Below are 23,072 nucleotides of genomic sequence, written 5' to 3' on the forward strand. Positions count from 1 at the left end.
TTTATCTGCCATCATTTACTATGTTACTCTCTGGGGTTCTATATAGAATGTTGCTACTATTTGGGATTCCAGAATCTTCAGAACTTTTAGTACGAGAACAGTGTTGGGCAGACTTCTACGGTCTACGCCTGGTTCGTGACTGAATAGATAGGGATAGGCTGGAGTGTAAATTTTAAGGGACTTTGACGTTAGCTTCAGAACTTCGTAGAAGTCTGCCCAGAATCCACCACCATGGAATCGTGAGGTAGTTGCGACTTCACCATTACCGGCTCTCCATGGACTCTGCACTGGGACTCAGCTTTTCTGGGGACCACTGGATTACAGAGAGGGAACGACCAGTTTTGCATAAGTACTTCCCTGAGTGTGTTATGCAAGGGAGCTGTTGCAACCTCTGTAGGTGGAGAAGGATAATCCAAGAGCTCGAGCATCTCGGCCCTGGGCTCATCCACAACCTCCATAGGGAAGGGAATATCCTTAGACATTTCCCGAACAAAGGAGGAAAAAGAAAGACTCTCAGGCGGAGACATCCTTCTTTAAATGGGCAGAGTAGGATCAGAGGGGACCCCATATGACTCTTCTTCAGAAAAGTATCTGGGATCTTCTTCTTCCTCCCATGAGCACTCATCATCGGTATCGGACAAAAGCTCTCTAAGAGCAGCCCAAACCCGAGCCTGTCTCGACATCGAGGAACGATGACCTTGAGGGGGATGTCAAGAAGTCGACCCCTGCCTGGACTGCGGCGAAGCTTCTTCCGTTGACGTAGAAGGAGAGTCGACCTGGGTGGCAGCCGACGCCAATGTCGCAAGCGGTACCGAGGACGGGGACCTCACCACAAGCGAAGGAACAGATGCCGCTTCAACAGTTGGTGCAGAAGGCGCAAGCACCCCTGGCACCGAAGTAGACTGGCGCAGCAATCCCTCCAGAAGCTCTGGAAGAAGGGCCCTGATGCGCTTGTCGAGAGCTTCCATTGGAAAAGGCTGGGGGGCCGGTGCAGGAGTCGGTGGCAGAATCTGAGGGGGCTCTAGAGCCGGTACCAGGCTGCCAGAAGACTGACGCATCGGCACCTCCTGTATAGAGGGGGTGAGCGGTCCTCTCGGCGCCGACGCTTCTCGGGTGCCAAATCCCTTGGCTCCCTGGAGCTCTCGGTACCGCGCATGGAAGGAGGTCGATGACGGTGCTTCTTAGCCTTCGCTCGACGCCCGTCATTGAGACTCCTCAGTACCGAAGAGGACGTGGAATCCTCACGCCTCCTCGGGGCCGGGTCTGACGAAGGTCGGTCCGGTTAGTAGTAGGCCTCGAGACAGGTGGAGACCCACTCGATGCCTTGCTGCTCCCAGCGCGATATGGTCGTTCGGCAGCTATTACTTGCGCTCTCGAAGTCGATGCTTCCGATGTCGACGCTGCTGACCTCGGTACCGATGTCGAAGGACCGGACCGATCCACAAAACGTTTTTCTCGTTGAGCCTCCCAAGACACTTGGGTCCGTTTTTTCATTGAAGGACATAAACAGCTGGCAGATGATCGGGCCCAAGGCACTGGAGACACAACGAGTGGGGGTCGGTACCCGAGATGGTCCGGTTGCACCGAGTACAACGCTTGAAGCCGCTGGGTGTCCTCGATGACATGGACAGAAAAATGGAGTCTGTGAAATTAAAGGATGCGATTGTGCCAATTAAAAAGGCACAAAAAAGTAAAACAAAACCCGGCCGAGCAGCCAAAAAGTCGGCCGCGGCGAAAAAGGAAGGAAACTTGTTTTAGAGAGAAAAACTAAAGAAAATAAAAGGAAAATAAACTTCTTCTTTTTTTTCTTTTAATTTTGTCGAAACAAAAAACGAGAAGAAAAAGAAAAATAAGGAAGCGGTAAACGAGCCAAAACGTCTCCTGGGCCAAAAGGAACACAGCTGAACACCGTGTCACTTTAGACGCGGATGAAAACAAACCGACGATGTCACGCTTGTGCCGTGGGCGGGAATCCGTTTGCACATGCGCGGTATGCTCTGCCCACGTGCTGGAGCGTTCTAGAGAGTTTTTTTGTTTTGCTTTGGAGATTTTGCCGGTCTCCTGGGCCGTCGCAGACGACGACCCAATCGTGAGAACAAGCAGCCTGCTTGTCCTCGGAGAATGTGAACACACTATAAAGCACATCAAAATCTGTGCAGGCAGCTGGCAAGATACAAGTGAGGAAGAGGCCCAAGTGACGGAAAGCCAAATGACATCTTGTGCAAAGCAGAAAGACTCTTAAAATTCTTTCTAAGTATATTAAACAACTATCATGTTTCCAAACAGTATAATCGAGCATTATAAACCAGCTCCCCAACAAAAGTATACAGGCACCGTGAGAAGAGGGGTCACAATTAGATACACAAAACCGGAGAGCACACTGATACAGCCAGAAAGATACACAGAAGCATGGGAAGAAGGAACAAGAATACTGGTCCACACATAACCTGAGATTAAAAAAAAGGAGTTCAGCTTTAGCTTACATAACTACCGTGTTTCCCCGAAAATAAGACCTACCGGGGTTTTCCTGCAAATTTAAAATATAAGACATCCCCCCAAAAGTAAGACCTACCAAACTTTTTTTTTAAGCAGGGCCGCCGAGAGCCACCCGAGGTCGCCCCCCCCTCCGTCGTTCCCGGAACTAACCTGAAGCTCCTTTCACCTTCGCAAGTTCGGATTCGAAGCAGCAACGCTGCAGGGCAGACCTCTCCTTCCTTCCGTGTCCCGCCCTCGCCTGACGTTACGTTACATCAGGCGAGGGCGGGACACGGAAGGAAGGAGAGATCTGCCCTGCTGCGCTGCTGCTTCGAATCCAAATCCGAACTTGCGAAGGTGAAAGGAGCTTCAGGTTAGTTCCGGGAGCGACGGAGGGGGGGCCCGGCAACCTCGGGTGGGGGGGGGGGGGGGGCCACCGATGTTTCCCAGAAAATAAGACCTAGCGCATTTTGGGGAGGGAAAATAAATATAAGACAGTGTCTTATTTTTGGGGAAACACGGTAGTGCAGTGGTCCTTCACTCCTAGTCCTTGAGAGCTGCCATGGGTCAGAATTTCAGGATATTTACTATGCATAAAAAGATTCACGCACAACACAGATACTAGGCATGCAAATGTCTGTCATGCATATTCATAAGGGATATCAGAATTTGGACGTTTCACACTGCAGTTCATCTAAATAGCAAGGGGGGGGACGTGTTTTGAGCGGGATTTTCAAATGAGAAGAACCTGCTTATTTTTGAAGGAGAAGGGCGCCCATCTTCCCACACAAATCAGGAGATGGGTGTCCTTCTCCTAAGGTCGCCCAAATCAGCATAATTGAAAGCCGATTTTGGGCATCCTCAACCGCTTTCCGTCACGGGGACGACCAAAGTTCAAGGGGGCGTGTCGGCAGTGTACCGAAGGCGGGACGGGGGCATTAGATTGTAAGCTCTTTGAGCAGGGACTGTCCTTCTATGTTAAATTGTACAACGCTGCGTAACCCTAGTAGCGCTTTAGAAATGTTAAATAGTAGTAGTATGGTTAACAGATGGGCGTCCTCGGCCGATAATGGAAAAAAGAAGGGCGTCCCTGATGAGCATTTGGCCGACTTGGTCCATCTTTTTTCACGACCAAAGCATCAAAAAGGTGCCTGAACTGACCAGATGACCACCGGAGGGAATCGGGGATGACCTCCCCTGACTTCCCCAGTGGTCACTAACCACCTCCCACCCCGAAGAAACTTCAAAAACTTTTGTCTTTTTTTTTTTAATAAGAGTATATTTTTCGCTATGCCTCCGTCCCTGTGATGGCAGTTGAGGATGTCCAAAATGTGGATATTTCTGTGAGAAGGACATCCATGTCTTTGCTATGCCTCTGACACCCTCTTTATTTATTTGGACTTTGGATCACAAGTAGCAGCAGTGGGATTTGAACCAGACACCTCTGGATTGCAAGACCAATGCTCTAACCACTAGGCCACTCTGCCACTCCTTGCCCTTGAAATTTGGCCATCCCTGTGGGGGGGGGGGCAGTATGCTGGTCCCTGGGGGGGAAGAGGTTTGTGTGTGTCAGTGGAGGACGTCCTTCGTTCAAACATTTTGGACATCCTCAACTGCTCCCCAAAGGGACGGCCACATTTCAAGGGAGTGGAGGAGTGGCCTAGTGGTTAGAGCATTGGTCTTGCAATCTAGAGGTGGCCGGTTCAAATCCCACTGGTGCTACTTGTGATCCAAAATCCAAATAAATAAATAAAGAGGGTGTCAGAGGCATAGCAAAGGCATGGGTGTCCTTCTCACAGAAACATCCAGATTTTGGAGGTCATTTCCCCTCCTTAGGAAGGAAATTATGAGCGAACAGCTCATTTGCATGCAATTTCCTTCATGCATGCCCGTTCCTTTCCGGATTGGGAAGGGCTTTTTCCATTCAGTTAGTGGGACCAGTGCACTATGAATGCTGGCTCTTCCCATGACCAAATGGCTTGGATTTGGTCGTTTCTGAGATGGGTGTCCTTGGTTTCCATTATCGCCAAAAACCACAGACAACCATCTCTAAGGTCGACCTAAATTTCATGATTTGGGTGTCCCCGACCGTATTATCGAAACGAAAGATGGACGTGCCAGCTATCGTTGTCTAGGGTTGGTCCCGGGGTCCACTTCACAGAGGCAGTGGGTTCCCAAAGAATACGCAATCCACACGGATTTGGATATATAAAGTATATTATATTTGCATATATGCATTGGCTCACAGCATTTAGTACAGGTAACTGGTATAGGCCTGTATCTGTGTGTGTTTAAGGAAGAGAGAGAAAGAAGTAGTGCATGCAGAGCCCGGTGTGCTCTGCTTGCAGGGAGAGAGGGCAGAGATGCCCCCCGGACAGAGAGCAGTGCCCTGGACAGAGAAAGGGGGGGGGGCAGTAGACTCCAAGCTGAGCTCTGTATCTTGTTTCGATAATACAGGTTGCCCCGCCCGTTTACGGGGCTGTCCTTAGAGATGGGCGCCCCCGTTCGATTATCCCCCTTGAAATGTCCAGTTCTAAAAAAATGGGTGACGTTTTTATCTAGACCTGTATCAGTCACGTCCAGGTTACAAAAGGTTGCTCTAATTGAGCAACTGACCACTTGAAGGATTAAAGCATTGATGCCTCAAGAATTCCCCAGTGTATGTCAGCTGCAGGTATTATGGCCATTCTCAACGACAAAAGTAGGTCATAGGAGTAGCCTAGTGGTTGGTGCAATGGATTGTAAAACCAGGGGCCCAGGTTCAAATCCCATTTCAACTTTTTTTTTTTAATTCTGAGCCTTCCAGAAACTACATACTGTATTTATTTATTTATAAACACAATTCTCCCATTGTACGTGGCTTTACCACATGAACCTTATCTTATCTCAACATCACTCTGTATTTGTTAACACCGGAGTCTGCAATTGTATCTCTGACACTATGTAAGCCACATTGAGCCTGCAAATAGGTGGGAAAATGTGGGATACAAATGTAACAAATAAATAAATAAAACTTATAACTCGCATAAACTTAACTGACTAACAGCAGAACATTATGTTAAAAGACACCTGCAAACCTGAAGGCTGTTGAAATGCTGTACATTCAGGTACAGGAGGTAATTTTCAGGTCCCAGAGGGAGTGGCCTAGTGGTTAGGGTGGTGGACTTTGGTCCTGGGGAACTGAGGAGCTGAGTTGGATTCCCACTTCAGGCACAGGCAGCTCCTTGTGACTCTGGGCAAGTCACTTAACCCTCCATTGCCCCATGTAAGCCGCATTGAGCCTACCATGAGTGGGAAAGCGCAGGGTACAAATGTAACAAAAATAAAATAGATACTATTGAAGATTCTACATGGAATGTTGCTATTCCACTAGCAACATTCCATGTAGAAGGCTCCGCAGGCTTCTGTTTCTGTGAGTCTGACATTCAGCACGTACGTAACAAAAATAAAATAGATACTATTGGAGATTCTACATGGAATGTTGCTATTCCACTAGCAACATTCCACGTAGAAGGCTGCGCAGGCTTCTGTTTCTGTGAGTCTGACGTCCTGCACGTACGTGCAGGACGTCAGACTCGCAGAAGCCTGCGCGGCCACATTGGTGATCTGCAAGGGACGACTTCTAGTGGAATAGCAACATTCCATGTAGACTCTCAAATAGTAGCAACAGTGGAGGAGTGGCCTAGTGGTTAGGGTGGTGGACTTTGGTCCTGGGGAACTGAGTTCAATTCCCACTTCAGGCACAGGCAGCTCCTTGTGACTCTGGGCAAGTCACTTAACCCTCCATTGCCCCATGTAAGCCGCATTGAGCCTGCCATGAGTGGGAAAATGCGGGGTACAAATGTAACAAAAAAAAAAGAGAGTTATCATGGGGTTTGAACCCAAGTCCTTTGGTTACGCCTCTGTTCTGCAGGGATGTCTGTTTGGCCATAGTTTTGAAAATGATGCTTCATGTCCCTGGTTTTTTGCCATTCAAAAGTTGGACATTTCACTTTGAAAATGGCTATTCATTTTCGATGTTTTCACTGCAAAAACGTTCATCTCACAGCCATAATCGAACATGAAATCGGGACGTTTTTCCTGTTTGATTATGGCTGTGAGATGGACTTTTTTTTTTTTAATGCCCCTCTATGTTCCATGTCACAGTGAATCAGTGTATTTGTACTGCAGCTGTTGGAATGGATGCTCCTATAAAAATGGTATAAAATGTTTTGAGTGGATGATATTACAGTTCTCTTGGTGGTAAATATTGCAGTACAAAGCATTATTAATGGAATTGGTTAATTTTTTGATCTCAATGAAGAAACTTTGGAGGTATTGGGATGTAGTGATTCATCTCATGGTTTCCAATATCATCTTTATACTGACGACACCCAGCTTTATCTCTCCACACCAGACATCACTGCGGAAACTCAGGCCAAAGTATCGGCCTGCTAATCCGACATTGCTGCCTCGATGTCCAACCGCCACCTGAAGCTGAACATGGTCAAGACCGAGCTTATTGTCTTCCCACCCAAACCCACTTCTCCTCTCCCTCCACTCTCTATCTCAGTTGACAACACCCTCATCGTCCCTGTCTCATCTGCCTGCAACCTTGGAGTCATCTTCGACTCCTCCCTCTCCTTCTCTGCGCATATCCAGCAGATAGCCAAGACCTGTCGCTTCTTCCTTTACAACATTAGCAAAAACAGCCCTTTCCTCTCTGAGCACACCACCCGAACTCTCATCCACTCTCTCATTACCTCTCGCCTTGACTACTGCAACCTACTCCTCACTGGCCTCCCACTTTGCCACCTATCCCTGCCACCTATCCCCCCTTCAGTCCGTTCAGAACTCTGCTGCATGTCTTATCTTCTGCCTGGACCGATATACTCACATCACCCGTCTCCTCAAATCACTTCACTGGCTTCCGATCAGGTACCGCATAGAGTTCAAGCTTCTCCTTCTAACCTACAAATGCACTCGATCTGCAGCCCCTCCTTACCTCTCTACCCTCATCTCCCCTTACGCTCCTACCCGTAACCTCCACTCTCAAGACAAATCCCTCCTTTAAGTACCCTTCTCCACCACCGCCAACTCCAGGCTCCGCCCTTCCTGCCTCACCTCACCCCATGCTTGGAATAAACTCCCTTACGCCAGGCCCCCTCCCTGCCCATCTTCAAATCCTTGCTCAAAGACCACCTCTTCAATGTCGCCTTCGGCACCTAACCACTACACCTCTACTCAGGAAATGCACTCGATCTGCAGCCCCTCCTTACCTCTCTACCCTCATCTCCCCTTACGTTCCTAATCGTAACCTCCGCTCTCAAGACAAATCGCTCCTTTCAGTACCCTTCTCCACCACCGCCAACTCCAGGCTCCGCCCTTCCTGCCTCGCCTCACCCCATGCTTGGAAGAAACTCCATGAGCCCATACGCCAGGCCCCCTCCCTGCCCATCTTCAAATCCTTACTCAAAGCCCACCTCTTCAATGTCGCCTTCGGCACCTAACCACTTTACCTCTATTCAGGAAATGTAGACTACCCCAACTTGACATTTCGTCCTTCAGATTGTAAGCTCCTTTGAGCAGGGACTGTCCTTCTTTGTTAAACTGTACAGCGCTGCGTAACACTAGTAGCGCTCTAGAAATGTTAAGTAGTAGTAGTAGTGATAAGCATTTTGGTTCAATGTCAAAGTCTCAATTGTGACCATATGGGTATTAATGCTTTATAAAAAAAAATTAAACAAAAAATTCTCTCACTTTAAATTTTATTTTAATATATTCCACAATAATTGTACATTACTTATATTTTATCCAGATGTAATCTCCGACCCTATTCGTCAGTCCTAGAACCCCTGGCACTTTGTGTAATCCATCCGTCTCCTTCCCCCCCTACACAGAAAATCTCCACCTTGGCTCCGGCACAGTTAGGCAAAGTCATAAGTCTCTCTCTCCTCACCTTGCAAACTGGTCTCTCTCCTGTCTTCCCACCTTGCAAACTCATCACCTTTTTTTTTTTTTTTAACTGGTTTAACCTTCATCAATTGCCGTATTCACCCCCATTCATCTCCCATTGAGGTCATTTAAGCAATTAACAGGCCCATCCTGCCAGTGACTGCAGAACTGACACAAATGATTTCAGACAGGCTCCGCCACACTCTGCTTTCCACAATCATCAATGCAGTCTGTCTTTTGTTTTTACTTCTGTATTAAACTGTTGGAAAATAACAGTTTAAGGGGTCCTTTTACAAAGTCGCACTGAAAAATGGCCTGCGGTAGTGTAGACGCGTGTTTCGGACGGGTGCAGAATCATTTTTTAGTGCACCTGTAAAAAATGACTTTTTAAAAAGTTTTTGCAAAAAATGGATGAGCAGCAAAATGAAAGTTGCCGTGCGCCCATTTTGGGGTCTGAGACCTTCCCACCAGTCATTGCGCTAGCGGTAAAGACTCACGCAGTAACTGGGCAGTAATGACCTATGTGCGTCAAATGCCACTTGGCACGCGTCCAAAAATACATTTTTCGGACGCACGTATCAGGCACGCAACAAAAATGAAATTACCACAAGAGCCACGCGGTAACTCTATTTTGGCTTAGTAAAGGGGCCCTTAATTCTCTTCTATGAATGCTGGATTGGTTTAGTTCGCTGCTTTAATAGAGCCTAATGTTTCTAAGTTTCAAGTTGCTACTACTACTACTATTTATCATTTCTATAGCGCTACAAGGCATACGCAGCGCTGTACACCATACACAAAAAGACGGTCCCTGCTCAAAGAGCTTATAATCTAGATAAGACAGACAGAACAATTAAGGGTAAGGGAATAAAGAGGTGAGGATAAAAGGACAGGGCAAGTGAGTAGTGGTTAGGAGTCAAAAGCAGTGGTAAAGAGGTGGGCTTTAAGTTTGGACTTGAAAATGGCCAAAGAGGGGGCTAGACGTACAGGGTCGGGAAGTCTATTCCAGGCGTGAGGTGCAGCAAGATAAAAGGAACGGAGTCTGGAATTAGCAGTAGAGGAGAAGGGGACGGATAAGAGAGATTTATCTACAGAATGGAGTACCCGAGGAGGGGCATAGGGAGAGACGAGAGTGGAGAGGTAATGGGGAGCGGCAGAGTTGCTGGGGGGGGGGGGGGATAAACAGCTGTTGTTTTTAATTTGTGGTCAATTATTCTGTACTCTCTGAAGGTCTTTCTGTATTTTCCATAAGTAGAGGAGTGTGGTAGCCATGTTAGTCCACTCTTAAGGTTATCAATAGAAATCAGACAAAATAAAACATGGAAAAGAAAATAAGATGATACCTTTTTTATTGGACATAACTTAATACATTTCTTGATTAGCTTTCGAAGGTTGCCCTTCTTCGTCAGATCGGAAATAAGCAAATGTGCTAGCTGACACTGTATATAAGTGAAAACATTCAAGCATTACTATGACAGTCTGACAGGGTGGGAGGATGGGGGTGGGTCGGAGGTATGCATGGGGACATCAAAGCATATCACTGATATTCTAACAGGATGGGTGTGGATAGGTGAGGGGTGGGGTGATCAACAGAGACATACAGCTTTATGGTTTATAATGGGCTAGGAACCCCAGGTCCTTGTTAAGTCCTTTCTGTTGGGTGTTAAAATATTCAATCATTCTGACTTCAAAGGTCTTACGTTCTTGTATGGTTTTAAAGTTACCTTTCAGGATTCTCACTGTGAAATCACTGGTACAGTGTCCTGGTCCTGTAAAATGCTGACCAACAGGGGTGGGAGCCCTACTGGCACCAGTATTGTTCATGTGATGTCTATGTAAATTGAATCTTGTCTTAAGCATCTGGCCTGTTTCTCCAATATAGCATCCTTCCTTACATTTTTTACACTGAATGATATATACCACATTGGAAGATGAGCAAGTGAAAGATTCCTTTATGTTGAATATCTTTCCATTGTGGATGACTTTGGGGTCCTGTGAAATATTTTGGCATAGTTTGCAACTGGATAAATTACAGGGAAGTGTGCCCTTCTGTTCCTTTTCAGTCTGTGATGGAAGTTTACTTCTGATTAGCTTGTGTTTTAAGTTGGGTGGCTGTCGGAAGGCCAGTACTGGTGGGGATGGGAATATTCCCACCAGTACTGGCCTTCCGACAGCCACTTGCTCATCTTCCAATGTGGTATATATCATTCAGTGGGTTTTGCCAATCTGCCCGTTTGTCCGGATTTTGTGGCAGATTGCTAGCTTCCCTTCCCCTTACTTACTGCTGCCCTGGTGGTCTAGTGACCTCTTCCGCCTTCGGGGCAGGAAAGAGCCCCCTCTTTCCTGCCCGGAGCGCTGCCCTGCATGCATCCTTCGTGTTCCTGATCTCGGCGCCGATTCAAAATGGCCGCTGAGAGTTGAAGTGAACTTGCGAGACTTCAACTCTCAGCGGCCATTTTGAATCGGCGCCGAGATCAGGAACACGAAGGATGCATGCAGGGCAGCGCTCCGGGCAGGAAAGAGGGGGCTCTTTCCTGCCCTGAAAAGGTCATTAGACCACCAGGGCAGCAGTAAGGTAATGGGAGGGGGGTGATGGGGTGTTTGACAGTGGGCAGAGCGAGGGCGTGACAGGGGGCGGGGTGGGTGTGTGGTGGGGGCGGGGCATGTGTTCTCCTTTTTGGAGGACAAAATATGGTAACCCTAATGGATAGGTAGACTGGATCGACCATAAAGTCTTATCTCTTGTTATTTTCTCCGTTTTACACACCGACTGACTAAAGGTTATCTGGTTGACTAAGGGAACCCCATTACTAAGCTGCATCAGGTGGTAACATGCAGCTACTGCGGTGAAAATGGAATGCCATGGGACACGCTCAGGTGTCTTGCGGTAGCTTCGAAATCTGTGTGTGCTAACTGCATGCTGAAAAATGTTTCTAATTTTGAGACGGTGTGTCAGGGGAGGAGTGCACGACTAATGTAGATGCACTAATGGGTCAGAACACAGATACTGCACAAGCCTCTACCATCCACAAAATGGGTGACGCTAGTGCTCACGCGGTAATTTAAAATTTTTGTTAAAAAACGGTCACGCGCTAATGGCAACATTAAGGCAAAAAAAAAAAAAAAGTTTAAAAACGGCTACGGTAAAAACAGCTTAAGCATGAGGAAAAAAGACTGGTGTGAGTTTCTGCTAAGGCCTATTTTCACTGCAGCTTAGTAAAAGAATCCTTAAATTGGCCAAATCAGTGTTCTAAAATTAAGGGGGTGCCTTTATCCAGAGATATTCAACGACACAGTTGACATTAATTGATTTGATTTGCTTACTTTATTTTTTGTCTATTAGATTGTAAGCTCTTTGAGCAGGGACTGTCTTTCTTCTATGTTTGTGCAGCACTGCGTACGCCTTGTAGCGCTATAGAAATGCTAAATAGTAGTAGTAGTAGTCTCTTGTAACCAGAGCTAATATTGTGATGTCATAATGCCTCAGGCCACCAATAAGAGCCAACCTCATCAGTGATGTCACAATGGCTTGATTGTCCTATATTTGGCTCACTTTTATTACATAGCTCTTTGAGCAGGGACTGTCTTTCTTCTGTGTTTGTGGAGCGCTGCGTATGCCTTGTAGCGCTATAGAAATGCTAAATAGTAGTAGTAGTCTCTTGCAACCAGAGGTGATATTGTGATGTCATAATGCCTCAGGCCACCAATAAGAGCCAACCTCATCAGTGATGTCACAATGGCTTGATTGTCCTATATTTGGCTCACTTTTATTACATAGCTCTTTGAGCAGGGACTGTCTTTCTTCTGTGTTTGTGGAGCGCTGCGTATGCCTTGTAGCGCTATAGAAATGCTAAATAGTAGTAGTAGTCTCTTGCAACCAGAGGTGATATTGTGATGTCATAATGCCTCAGGCCACCAATAAGAGCCAACCTCATCAGTGATGTCACAATGGCTTGATTGTCCTATACTTGGCTCACTTTTATTACATAGCACTTGGAGCAGGGACTGTCTTTCTTCTATGTTTGTGCAGCGCTGCGTACGCCTTGTAGCGCTATAGAAATGCTAAATAGTAGTAGTAGTAGTCTCTTGTAATCAGAGGTGATATTGTGATGTCATAATGCCTCAGGCCACCAATAAGAGCCAACCTCATCAGTGATGTCACAATGGCTTGATTGTCCTATACTTGGCTCACTTTTATTACATAGCTCTTGGAGCAGGGACTGTCTTTCTTCTATGTTTGTGCAGCACTGCGTATGCCTTGTAGCGCTATAGAAATGCTAAATAGTAGTAGTAGTAGTCTCTTGTAACCAGAGGTGATATTGTGATGTCATAATGCCTCAGGCCACCAATAAGAGCCAACCTCATCAGTGATGTCACAATGGCTTGATTGTCCTATACTTGACTCACTTTTATTACATAGCTCTTTGAGCAGGGACTGTCTTTCTTCTATGTTTGTGCAGCGCTGCGTACGCCTTGTAGCGCTATAGAAATGCTAAATAGTAGTAGTAGTCTCTTGTAACCAGAGGTGATATTGTGATGTCATAATGCCTCAGGCCACCAATAAGAGCCAACCTCATCAGTGATGTCACAATGGCTTGATTGTCCTATACTTGGCTCACTTTTATTACATAGCTCTTTGAGCAGGGACTGTCTTTCTTCTATGTTTGTGCAGCGCTGCGTACGCCTTGTAGCGCTATAGAAATGCTAAATAGTAGTAGTAGTAGTCTCTTGTAATCAGAGGTGATATTGTGATGTCATAATGCCTCAGGCCACCAATAAGAGCCAACCTCATCAGTGATGTCACAATGGCTTGATTGTCCTATACTTGACTCACTTTTATTACATAGCTCTTGGAGCAGGGACTGTCTTTCTTCTATGTTTGTGCAGCGCTGCGTACGCCTTGTAGCGCTATAGAAATGCTAAATAGTAGTAGTAGTCTCTTGTAACCAGAGGTGATATTGTGATGTCATAATGCCTCAGGCCACCAATAAGAGCCAACCTCATCAGTGATGTCACAATGGCTTGATTGTCCTATACTTGGCTCACTTTTATTACATAGCTCTTTGAGCAGGGACTGTCTTTCTTCTGTGTTTGTGGAGCGCTGCGTACGCCTTGTAGCGCTATAGAAATGCTAAATAGTAGTAGTAGTAGTCTCTTGTAATCAGAGGTGATATTGTGATGTCATAATGCCTCAGGCCACCAATAAGAGCCAACCTCATCAGTGATGTCACAATGGCTTGATTGTCCTATACTTGACTCACTTTTATTACATAGCTCTTGGAGCAGGGACTGTCTTTCTTCTATGTTTGTGCAGCGCTGCGTACGCCTTGTAGCGCTATAGAAATGCTAAATAGTAGTAGTAGTAGTTAGCTAGTTAGATTCTGCTTGATATTCAGTATTTTTTCTAGTTATCTTTCCTTCTTCTAGGATTTCCTTAAGTCTGAGGCCTGCACCATCTGATAAAGTGTCTCTGGACTGTATATATATCGGTTCAGAGGCACAGCCTCCAGCCTGGGACCCAGAGGACCTCTCATCAGTGGTCTGTACAGACAGACAGACAGACAGTTTTACAATCACAAGCAGCTTTCGGGCAGCCATTTCCCTAAAGAGGGAGGAATGCCAGCATCCTCAGAGAGCCCACAGCCCAGGCAAACCATAGGGAGACAGTCTGAAACTTAAACGGTCATGAAAACGATCACACCACACCACTACGTTCTGTGCAGCACATGCAGACAGAGAGCTGGAAGAAGGAAAGAACTGAGTGAGCTGAACAGCTGAAAGACTCAGGGGATTAACTTCACTCTGTTCCTCCTGGTACTTGCCTTCAAAAGCAGATGGTGTCCAACTTTTAAAGAAAAGCAGGATCTATCCACCACTGAGAGGGGATGCGTACGAAGGGGAGACGAAACCTTCCTGAACCATTCCCTGTAACATAGCTTTTTATACCTACATAAGGCATTAAAAGTAATAGATCAAAACTCAAAAACAAAATTGCAGGTCTATTAGTATTCTGTAACCTGTCATTAAAATCTCTGAGGTACCCGAAGACTGGAAGGTGGTCCAACATAATGCCAATTTTTTTGAAAAGGGTACTGGGGTGAAAGTAGCCTGGCTAGCTCAGTCCGTAGAGCATGAGACTCTTAATCTCAGGGTTGTGTGTTTGAGCCCCACGTTGGGCAAAATTTCACATTTTAGTGGAGGAGTGGCCTAATGGTTTGGGTGGTGGACTTTGGTCCTGAGGAACTAAGTTCGATTCCCACTTCAGGCTCAGGCAGCTCCTTGTGACCCTGGGCAAGTCACTTAACCCTCCATTGCCCCATGTAAGCTGCATCGAGCCTGCCATGAGTGGGAAAGCGCAGGGTACAAATTTAACAAAAATAAAATAGATACTATTGGAGATTCTACATGGAATGTTGCTACTATTGAAGATTCTACATGGAATGTTGCTACTATTGGAGATTCTACATGGAATGTTGCTATTCCACTAGCAACATTCCATGTAGAAGGCTGCGCAGGCTTCTCTTTCTGTGAGTCTGACATCCAGCACGTATGTGCAGGACGTCAGATTCACAGAAGCAGAAGCCTGCGCGGCCACATTGGTGATCTGCAAGGGCCGACTTCTACATGGAATGTTGCTAGTGGAATAGCAATATTCCCTGTAGAATCTCAAATAGTAGCAACAGTGGAGGAGTGGCCTAGTGGTTGGGGTGGTGGACTTTGGTCCTGGGGAACTGAGTTCGAGTCCCACTTCAGGCACAGGCAGCTCCTTGTGACTCTGGGCAAGTCACTTAACCCTCCATTGCCCCATGTAAGCTGCATTGAGCCTGCCATGAGTGGGAAAGCACGGGGTACAAATATATCAAAAAAAATAAATTGCACACCACAACTTACAGCCATAAGCCTGATACCTCAATCTGCACTTTCCTAACTGCAAAGGACTCAAATATAAGTCCTCATACAATTTCAACTTTTCCTTCAAAGGCAGTCAACTGTGGAACGCCCTACCCAGACCCATTCGTTCTACTCTTCAGAAAATGGCTGAAAACCCATCTATTCAAGGAACCTTATCCAAATGCCACGACCCAACCCTACGAACCTGATCCTGTGACACTGGCAATGACTCAGATCATGTCTCCTCCAATTTTTCCCTATGCTTACCCTATCCCCTGATTATCTCAATCTAGCCTAAAACTAGCACCTCCTACTACCTCCTCTACCCCCTCTCCCTTATAATATTACCTATCTACATTTCCCACTACTTTGTCAAGCTTAACCTGTTTTTCTCTGTACTATACTTGGTAAATCCTACTACTACGTAAGCCGCATTGAACCTGCTATGAGTGGGAAAGTGCGGGGTACAAATGTAACAAACAAACAAATAAATATCGGTGCTGGGCAAAATGGAACAAACTATCATAAAGAACACATAGACAAACATGGTGTAATGGGACATGGACTCAGCCAAGGGAAGTTCTGCCTCACCAATGTGCTACATTTTTTTTTTGAAGGCACGATAAAGGTCAGCCAATTCACATACTCTGTCTAGATTTTCAAAAGGCTTTTGACAAAGTCCCTCATGAAAACAAAAATGTAAAAAGCCATGGGATAGCAGGTAACGTTCTGTTGTGGATTAGGAACTGGTTAATGGAAAGAAAACAGAGAACAGGGTTAAATGGCCATTTTTCTCAATAGATGAGGCTGGACTGCTGCAGGGATCTGTTCTGGGACCTCTGCTATCTGGAAAACAGAACAACCAGCGAGGTGATCAAATTAGCAGATGACACAAAACTATTCAAAGTTGTTAAATTGTGTGCGGACTGAGTGAAACTGAAGGAGGACCTTGGGAGCATTCATATGGCAGATGAAATTTAATGTGGACAAGAGCAAAGTGATGCCCATGGGGAAGAATAATCCAAATTAGAGCTACATGATGCTGGGCTCCACGTTTGAAGTCACCACCGAGGAAAAGGATTTAGAGTGACGTTGTGGATGAGGCATTAAAATTTTCTGTTCAGTGTGCAGGGGCCAAAAAAAGCAAATACACTGTTAGGAATTATTAGGAAAGGAATCGAGAATAAAAGAAACATTATTATAATGCTTCTGTATCGCTCCGTGGTGAGACTGCGCCCTGCGTGTAATTCTGCTTGAGGCAATTGAAAAAAAAAAAAGATACAAAGAAGGGCAACCAAAATGATTAAGGGGATGGAAGGAATCTCATATGAGGAAAGGCTAAAGAGGTTAGGGTTCTTCAGCTTGGAAAAGAGACGGCCGAGGGTGGGATACAAAAGCCTGGATGGAGTAGAACATGAATCGATTGTTTATTCTTTCAAAAAGTACAAGGACTACAGGACACTCCATGAAGTCACATATCAGCACATCTAAAACAAATAGGAGAAAATATTTCTTCACTCAGTTAATACTTAAGCTCTGGAACTCATTGGTGGAGCAAGTGGTAAAAGCAGTTAATGTAGCAGGGTTTAAAAATGTTTGGCCAAATTCCTGGAGGAAAAGTACATAAACTGTTATTACGATAGACCTGGGGGAAACCACTGCTTATCCCTGGGGTTAAGTCATATAGAATCTTGTACTTTTTGGGACTCTGTCAGATACTCGTGACCTGGATTGGCCACTGTTTGAACAGGATACTGGGTTAGATGGACCTCTGGTCTGGCCCAGTAGGGCAACCTTATTTTCCTTTACTCTAAATCCTGCCACCCAGTAATGGTGTGACACCCCATGTAAGACCCCCATCCCCCAAACCTGTCAGTCCAGTAATCCTGTGACAACTTCCTTATTAAAACTCCCCAAATCCCACATTCTGCCACCCAGTAATGCTGTGACACCCCTGAATGAAACTACTTAACCAAACACCCTTCTACTTCAGGAATCATGTGACACCCCACATAAGACCCCCTTTCCTGAAACTCTGTCAGCCCAATAAGCCTGACACACCTACCCAATAAGATTCCCCAACGCCAGTCTTCGAGAGTAATCCTGCGACACCCCCTGAGCCTGGTAATAATTCTCAATATGGTGCTCAACCCCACACCCTGCCACACATCCCTAATAAGACCCCCCCCCCCCCACCCCAGTCTCACACTCTGTCACCTAGTTATACTGTAACAACTCCCATAAAGATAACATTCAACCCTATTGGTTCACCCAGTATTCCTTTGACAACCACAGCCCTTCCAACCTTAAATCTTTCCACCAGTATTCCATTAAGAACCTCAATGAGGAGGAGGAAGTGACGTCACCGATGTGATCGGTAGCCCAAATTCGGAGCTCCGCGGGGACGCGAGGAAATAAGCTGTTAAACCCCTAATCTAGGCGGATTTAATTTCATAGACGAGAAACGGAACTTACCAGAACATATGGCAGCCAGAAAGAAACTTTCAAAATTTAAATATACGGCTGAATCGGCAAAAGCGGGAAGCAGAGGGCCGGCAGGGTTGCCTCCGCGCGAAAACAAAATGGCGTCGGAGGAACCCGAATCGGAGGCCGAACTTGAAGAACGGAGCGGCGGTGAGGTGGAACTGGAGAGGAGCGAAATTATTAAATGGTTCCAGGAGCTGAAAACGGAGATGATTAACACTAGAAATAGCATACACGCTGCTGTTAAAGAATTGCGTGAAGAAGTAAAAGACATTGGTAACCGCGTGGGTGAGACTGAGAATCGCCTGGAGGAGATGGAGGCGGGGGTGGAGAGCCTGGCGAAAACAGTTAAAGAGGAGAGACAGCAACGGGAGGAAATGGAGATTCGGATGGAAGATCTAGAGAATCGCTCTCGAAGGGGGAATCTGCGCTTTAAAGGAGTGCCAGAGGCGGCCCAATATATGGAAGCTGTGAAAGTAGTGCAAGAGATTTGCAACTTCATTCTGAGCCACGGGAAAGACCCCCAGGAGAGTACAGATACGTCTGAAATCAAAATCGATCGAGCACACCGGAGTTTGGGACCGCAGCGGGGGGAGAACCCCAGGGATATCATTGCTTGCTTTCATGATTTCCAGGTAAAAGAGACTGTTTGGAGGAAAGCCCGTGCCTTGGGTGATATACAATGGCAGAACACTAAAATACAGATTTTCCAAGACCTGGCGAAATCTACTTTACAAAAGAGGCGGGAATTCCGCGAAGTGACGAGATATCTGCAAAAAACTGGTTTGCGCTATAGGTGGATTTTCCCCAGTGGCCTTATGGTTACGGTGGGGAACCAGACAAGGAAAATACAACACCCGACTGCAGCAAGGAAAATCCTGGAGAACATGGGGTGCACGGACCTACCGGAGGAGCTGCGAGTCTCCACAAAGGATGGTAATGGAGAGAAAAGTGCCAGCTCAGGCAGATGGCTCCAGCAGGGGAAAAAGGGCACCAGCATAAACAGAGTGAGGAAGGAGCGTGGCCTGGAGCAGCAAGGGGACACTTGAATGGACAAATACAGAGGGGCTGATGCCCGGGTGCTAAGTTTGGTCACTTGACCAGTTGTAGTAAGTGATACCATGTTGGTAATGTTTAACTGATCATATGTCTATGATTAAGATAGAATACATTCGGAATGAATGAAGGAGATGACAGGTTTGAAAGGATGGGGGGGAAAAATGGGAGGCTGGTTCCCCTGGGGACGACACTTTCTTAGGGGGAACATGGCAGCTTGTAGTAGCGGCCAGTCGAGGGGATGGGTAGGGGGGAGGAGGGAGGGGGGGAAGGGAGGAGGGAGGGAGGGAGGGATTACAGTGGGTTCATGGAATGTAAATGGCTTGAATACACCAGAAAAAAGAAGTATTGTTAGCAAGGAGATACTTAAAATGCAGTGGGACATTATCATGTTGCAGGAGACACATATCCAAAGGAAAGATGTAAGGCTTATTCAATATAAAAACCTGGGTCAGAATTATATATCGGCGGACCCCAGAGGGGGGAAAAAGGGAGGATTGGCGATTTATATTAAAGAAAGGGTACCATTTGTGCATGAGCAAACTTTCCTGGAGAGCCAAGGAAGATGTATAGCGGTTACGGGAAAGATCAATGAACAACAGATCACCTTAGTTAATATATACGCACCCAATGAGGGACAAGGGGCATTCTTTGAAAAATTAAGACTAGAGTTGACAAATTTTGTGAGAGGAAAAGTGATTCTTGGAGGGGATTTCAATTGGGCTTTAGCAGATCTAGACCACTCAAAAGGAAAGAAAAAGGGTGGAGTCTCGGCAAATACGACTAAATTACTGAGTCTGGTCAGGGATCTTGATTTGTTAGATGTTTGGAGATTGCAGCACCCTGGGCAGAGGACATATACATTCTATTCGCATGCACAACAAACATATACAAGGATAGATGCAATTTGGGGCTCCCGAACTATCTGGGGGGAGGTGGGAGACTCGGGAATAGGGAGTATACACGTGTCAGACCACGCTCCTATTTGGGCCTCGTGGAGGGGGCTGGGGAGAGAAAAGGGTCACACTTACTGGAGACTGAATGAATCTCTGCTTGATTCAGTGGAGGACTGTGAAGAAGTCCGGAGGGTAATAAAAGATTACTTAGCATACAATGACACGGGGGAAGTGGCTGAGGGGACACTCTGGGACGCTCTTAAAGCTGTGGTGAGAGGACATCTGATTAAAAATGGCAGTCAAAGGAAGAGGGAGGGGCAAAGGCGGGAACTGGAGGTAAGACAAAGGTTAGCGACCCTAGAGGCCCAACATCAAGGTGGACAATGCCCTGAAGTGCCTGTTGAGCTGAGGGAATGCAGGGCAGCCTTACGTCAAATTCAAATTAAACAGATGGATTTTCAAAGGAAGTTGGTTCAGCAAAAGTTTTTTGAATATAGTAATAAATCGGGAAGGATGCTGGCGCGCAGCCTACGCCGGCGAAGGGTGGGCAATACTATCATGAAATTAAAAGGGGAGGGGGACACATTATTATATCAAGATAAAGAGCTTAGAGACCGATTTGCCCAATTTTATGCAGACTTGTATACCAAAGAAAGTGGGGATTCGGGGGAAAAGACCAAAGAATATCTAAACAGGCTGGGATTGCGGAAACTAACAGATGCACAAAGAGAATCATTGGACAAGCCCATAACATTGGAAGAGATAGAAGGAGTTATTAGAGGATTAAAAGGAGGGAAAGCGCCGGGACTCGATGGGTACACGGCTAAATTCTACAAGCTAATGAGCAAGGAGGTAGGGCCATTGATAGTACGGGTAGGAAATGAGTGCTTCAAATCTGGGACTTTGTCTAGGAGTATGTATGCAGCGGGAATCTCGGTGATCCCTAAGCCGGGAAGAGATCCTACATTGTGTGCATCTTACAGGCCAATATCCCTTATAAATATAGATATTAAGATACTGGCCAAGGCTATGGCGGAGCGGATTAATAAGTTTCTGCCCCAACTGATCCATGAGGATCAATCAGGCTTTGTCCCGCGCAGGCAAGTAGCGGATAATATAAGGAGATCTTTAAACATTATATGGGAGGCCCAACGTCGGGGGGGGGATTTTGTACTTTTAACAACGGATGCAGAAAAGGCCTTCGACCGGGTCGAGTGGCATTACCTATGGGAGGTGTTGGAATTTATGGGGTTCGGCCCAGGGGTATTGACATGGCTCAAGGGGTTATATGCAACACCAAAAGCTTGTATAAAAGTTAATGGGGGATACTCTGATCAGTTTAGGATACAGCGGGGCACGCGGCAGGGATGTCCCCTGTCGCCCTTGCTCTTTGCCTTGGCAATTGAGCCGCTAGCACAGAGAATTCGGGAGACGGTCAGTATTGAGGGGATTAGGGTGGGCGATCAAGAGCATAAAGTGGCGTTATTTGCAGATGATATTCTGTTTTATGTAAGTCGCCCGGAGGAGACTCTACACTCTATCTGTACGGAGCTTAGAGCGTTTGGAGCCATATCTGGCTTCAAAGTCAACTATGATAAGTCTGAGGTGCTGGGCATTACGGGTCCCACTTTGGATATGAGTAACCTGGTAACCAGATTCTCTTTTAAGCATGCCAGGGAGAGCTTTCGATATCTTGGGGTAAGGCTGCCGCGGAACCTTGCACAGGTATATGGGATTAACTATGTCCCCTTGATTAGAGAGCTAAGAGCAGATTTAAGTAGATGGAAAAATGGGTTACTCTCATGGTGGGGAAGAATAGCGGTTATCAAGATGAACCTCCTCCCTAGGTTGTTATTCCTCTTCCAGACGTTGCCAGTGGAAGTACCCTGGGGTACCCTGAACAAATTACAGGCGGATATGTCTAAATTCGCCTGGGGAGAGAAAAGGGCAAGGTTATCAAAGCGAATTATGTGGAGTGGGGTGGAGGTAGGAGGGAGGGGGATGCCCAACATTACATGGTACTATCAAGCGGCACAACTGAAGCAGGTGGCGGAATGGAGTAAGGGGGAAGGGGCACCAGTAGCAGTGTTAGAACAACTACTGGAAACTAGGTGTAATCTGGAAAGGGGTCTGTGGGGATCTGGAAGGATGAGCACCCCACGTAGGGAAACTGACAATCCATTTATAGGGCACTTGTTACACACATGGGATGTGCTGAAACGCAAATTTAAAAAGGGAGTTAAAACCTCAACATTGGCTCATATTATTCATGAGGTAGAGTTCCCAGGTGGAGAAGAGGGGGGTACGTTTCATGAATGGTATAGAAAGGGCTTGCGGAGATTTCGAGATTTGATGTCAGAGGGTACAATAAGGACATTTGAGACACTAAGGAGGAAGTTCGACCTGCGGGAGTCTGACAATTATGCATATTTGCAAGCCAAACATTATATGAGTAAACAGGGGTGGTTACATGCGGACCCGAGGGAAAAGGAGCCCCTAGAAAATATATGGGTTACACTGGAGGGGGGGAGGAGAGGCATATCCAGGTTATATAACTATATTAGAGGTAGCGCATTGAATAAATTACCTTATATGAAAGCATGGGAGAGCGATTTGAACTGTGAAATGAGTGTGAAAGAATGGGAGAGAGTATGCATTGAGGTAAAAAAGGCATCAGTGTGTGTATTAATAAAGGAAAATGCCTACAAAGTTTTAAGCAGATGGTACTATACGCCAGAACGGTTAAAACGAATGTATTCTAAAGCCTCAGACAGGTGTTGGCGCTGTGACAATGATCTGGGTAGTTTTATACATGTGTGGTGGTCTTGCACTCTTGTACGCTCCTTCTGGGACGATATTACGGTGTGCCTGACCTCTATTCTGGGGGTGCAGTTTCCTGCAGAACCAAAGTGGTGCTTGCTGGGGTGGGGAAATAAAAGGGGCCAGAAATGGCAGAAGCGGCTAAAAAGACTATGTTTATCAGCTGCGAAGCTAGAGATAGCAGCCCACTGGAAACAGAGAGTGGGCCCTACGATGGAAAAATGGAAAACGAGACTCCGAACATTAATGGGACTTGAACAACTGACGGATAGACGGAGGGGTAGATTTGACCCTGACGCGGAGGAATGGATGCATCTAGAGCGTTTATGGACTGCTGCAACTAATATATAGGGAATTCAGCCATAAAGTGAGGGAGGGGGGAGGGAGGGGAGGGGGGGGGGGGGGGGGGGGAAAAATTCATTACGTTTTCAAATGTATATATTGTAGTCCATTCTATTTGCACTGGCTGTACAGCTGTTAGCTGAATAAGTGTATGTACTATGGAACAAAGTGACGGAA

At 46.3% G+C, this 23,072-nt stretch overlaps 1 protein-coding gene across 3 annotated transcripts in view; it reads right to left on the minus strand.

Moving 5' to 3' along the window:
- Window positions 1-23,072, minus strand: part of NPR2 (natriuretic peptide receptor 2) — a 328,510-nt gene that overhangs the window by 303,005 nt on the left and 2,433 nt on the right. The gene's annotated exons all lie outside the window — the stretch shown is intronic.

Source organism: Microcaecilia unicolor, chromosome 2, assembly GCF_901765095.1.
Source record: "Microcaecilia unicolor chromosome 2, aMicUni1.1, whole genome shotgun sequence".
Lineage (NCBI taxonomy): Eukaryota > Metazoa > Chordata > Amphibia > Gymnophiona > Siphonopidae > Microcaecilia > Microcaecilia unicolor.